General features: G+C 51.4%; 1 long non-coding RNA gene across 1 annotated transcript; it reads right to left on the bottom strand.

The window, feature by feature from the left end:
• Positions 1-2,117: 2,117 nt before the first annotated feature.
• LOC134211510 (uncharacterized) lies at positions 2,118-2,668 on the bottom strand. Its single transcript, XR_009979033.1, has 3 exons — positions 2,619-2,668; positions 2,486-2,562; positions 2,118-2,396 (listed from the first exon to the last, which is right to left on the bottom strand). It is a non-coding gene; the product is annotated as an uncharacterized LOC134211510 (long non-coding RNA).
• Between the last annotated feature and the right edge of the window lie 540 nt (positions 2,669-3,208).

Here is a 3,208-nt window from a genome sequence, read left to right as displayed (position 1 = left end):
AGTGTATTAAATACTTCTGCATGAAGTTAAACATTGTAATACTTTAATTTGTTGCAAGAATTAATACATTTTCTAGGATGCAGGATGCTGTTCTTGTATCGACTTATGTTATGTATATCACAGGGTGATACATTAAGGCAGCGGTTCTCAACCTGGGGTACATGTACCCCTGGGGGTACCTTCGCTGGCCCTAGGGGGTACCTCGGACAAAAATGCATAATGGCGGACATATTACAATTTCAATCAAAATTCATTGATAAAGTTTTGATAATTGTGTGTTTTCTTTTTCAAAAATTTATAGTGTACATAATATGTCATGCGATCAATAAATCTTCCACCTTCCACACAACCAACCCAATGTATGAAGGACTGCGGAACAAAAGATCAAACGAAGAAAACGTCGAATGAACAAAATGATTTTATTTCCACTAAAACTCGGTTGCTTTGTTGCACGAGAATTAGAAGCATCCTTTTACGCCTCTCGGAAGCCTTCTTCCAAGCAGCTCGAATGCTTCCTTTCAAGAGGCTCGGAGGCCTCCTTTCAAGTGGTTAGGCTGCCTTCTTTCAAGAGGCGCGGAAGCCTCCTTTCAAGAGGCTCGGAAGCCTCCTTTAAAGAGGCTCGGAAGCTTCCTTCCAAGAGGCTCGGAAGCCACCTCTCAAGAGGCTCGGAAGCCTCTTCTCAAGAGGCTCGGAAGCCTCCTCCCAAGAGGCTTGGAAGCCTCCTCTCAAAAGGCTTGGAAGCCTCCTCTCAAGAGGCTCGGAAGCCTCCTCTCAAGAGGCTCGGAAGCCTCCTCTCAAGAGGCTCGGAAGCCTCCTCTCAAGAGGCTCGGAAGCCTCCTCTCAAGAGGCTCGGAAGCCTCCTCTCAAGAGGCTCGGAAGCCTCCTCTCAAGAGGCCTGGAAGCCTCCTCTCAAGAGGCCTGGAAGCCTCCTCTCAAGAGGCTCAAGCCTCCTCTCAAGAGGCTCGGAAGCCTCCTCTCAAGAGGCCTGAAGCCTCCTCTCAAGAGGCTCGAAGCCTCCTCTCAAGAGGCCTGGAAGCCTCCTCTCAAGAGGCCTGGAAGCCTCCTCTCAAGAGGCCTGGAAGCCTCCTCCTCAAGAGGCCTGGAAGCCTCCTCTCAAGAGGCCTGGAAGCCTCCTCTCAAGAGGCCTGGAAGCCTCCTCTCAAGAGGCCTGGAAGCCTCCTCTCAAGAGGCTCGGAAGCCTCCTCCTCAAGAGGCTCGGAAGCCTCCTCTCAAGAGGCCTGGAAGCCTCCTCTCAAGAGGCCTGGAAGCCTCCTCTCAAGAGGCCTGGAAGCCTCCTCTCAAGAGGCCTGGAAGCCTCCTCTCCAAGAGGCCTGGAAGCCTCCTCTCAAGAGGCCCGGAAGCCTCCTCTCAAGAGGCCTGGAAGCCTCCTCTCAAGAGGCCTCGGAAGCCTCCTCTCAAGAGGCTCAGAAGCCTCCTCTCAAGAGGCCCGGAAGCCTCCTCCTCAAGAGGCTCGGAAGCCTCCTCTCAAGAGGCCTGGAAGCCTCAGGCCTCCTCTCAAGAGGCCTCAAGCCTCCTCTCAAGAGGCTCGGAAGCCTCCTCTCAAGAGGCTCGAAGCCTCCTCTCCAAGAGGCCCGGAAGCCTCCTCTCAAGAGGCCTGGAAGCCTCCTCTCAAGAGGCCTGGAAGCCTCCTCTCAAGAGGCCTGGAAGCCTCCTCTCAAGAGGCTCGGAAGTCTCCTCCTCAAGAGGCTCGGAAGCCTCCTCTCAACAGGCTCGGAAGCCTCCTCTCAAGAGGCTCGGAAGCCTCCTCTCAACAGGCTCGGAAGCCTCCTCTCAAGAGGCTCGGAAGCCTCCTCTCAAGAGGCTCGGAAGCCTCCTCTCAAGAGGCTCGGAAGCCTCCTCTCAAGAGGCTCGGAAGCCTCCTCTCAAGAGGCTCGGAAGCCTCCTTTCAAGAGGCTCGGAAGCCTCCTTTCAAGAGGCCCGGAAGCCTCCTTTCAAGAGGCCCGGAAGCCTTGTCACCTCCCCCTTGAGGGGGGGCCGCATGAGACGGAGACAAAAGTGAAAAGAGGCGAAGATGGCACTGGTCCCCATTGCCCACGTACCCAGAACCGCCAACAATTGGTTCAAACAATATAGTGGACCCATAAAAAAAAAGCACTACTCGGAATCATTGCACAAAATAAAAACATAAATTTCACATGCATTTTCAAGATGTATATTAGTATACTTACGCTAAATCCTTAACCTAAAGTTTAATTTGTGTGTGTGTCAGTGTAACCGTGTATCCCTCGGCGACCGCAAACCTTGATGTCTGCCCGGACAGAACGCGAATGCTTGCCGGCTCATGCCAGCCATCCGTGCCAGCCACTCCAGTCCACCATCGCTCTGGAATGCAGCTCACAGGACACACCACATAATTTATGCAGTGAACGAAAGGCCTGTTGGAGGATATATTAAGAAACACCTTATTGCCACTTCGATCACAGAGTCGTTTCGTATCGGAATTGCTTTGAAACTCCACTCTTACCGATCTCACTGCAAATCACCGCCCTACTCCATACTTTTCACTGCTTGGAGCAGGCACATTTTGTCGGCTATATAGGGCTGTTGGGCAAATAAAAATTAACCACCATTCTTCAAAATTTCAGGCCAGCTGTTACCTTGCCCTAAGCCTCTAAAAATCACCCACTGCACTGCACACCAAGAGTTTCAGCACTTCAAAGTGATACACTATCGATCAGGCGATCAACACGGCGATACAAATTTTCGATGCGCGTATTGCCTGCTTGGCAGTTAACCGAAAACTGATTGGAGATCGGGCTTTATTTTTTTGTCTCTTGCAGTGTGAGCTTTATCGTCGCTTATCATCGGTGTCTGATATTCAGAGCCGGGAGATAATCTCAAGGGAGTGTTTCGTTGGATGCTGTGCGAAGCAGGGTTTCTGAGACTAGTTTATGGCTCACTTGGTAGCCAGTGATAGACTGCCTCCCAGAGATGCAGTATTATTGGCTCGTAGTTCTTCAACTGCCCTTACGGTTGGGGAGATATGAGATGTGGCTCTCACATGGGATTCTGCGACGAATGTTCTGTTGGTGTGTTGTGTGTGTTATGTGTTTTACATGGTAGATAGAATTGTGTTTCCATTTCGTGCGGCGACTTTATCAGCTGTTTTATAGCTATCGCGAGGCCGTCGGACGTGTGCTGGTTACAGCCTTTTTCCAAGTGGATCGGAAGGCTCCTTGCGAGAGGC

Source organism: Armigeres subalbatus, chromosome 1 (assembly GCF_024139115.2).
Source record: "Armigeres subalbatus isolate Guangzhou_Male chromosome 1, GZ_Asu_2, whole genome shotgun sequence".
Taxonomy (NCBI): domain Eukaryota; kingdom Metazoa; phylum Arthropoda; class Insecta; order Diptera; family Culicidae; genus Armigeres; species Armigeres subalbatus.
This window is presented reverse-complemented; position numbering and strand designations above follow the sequence as displayed.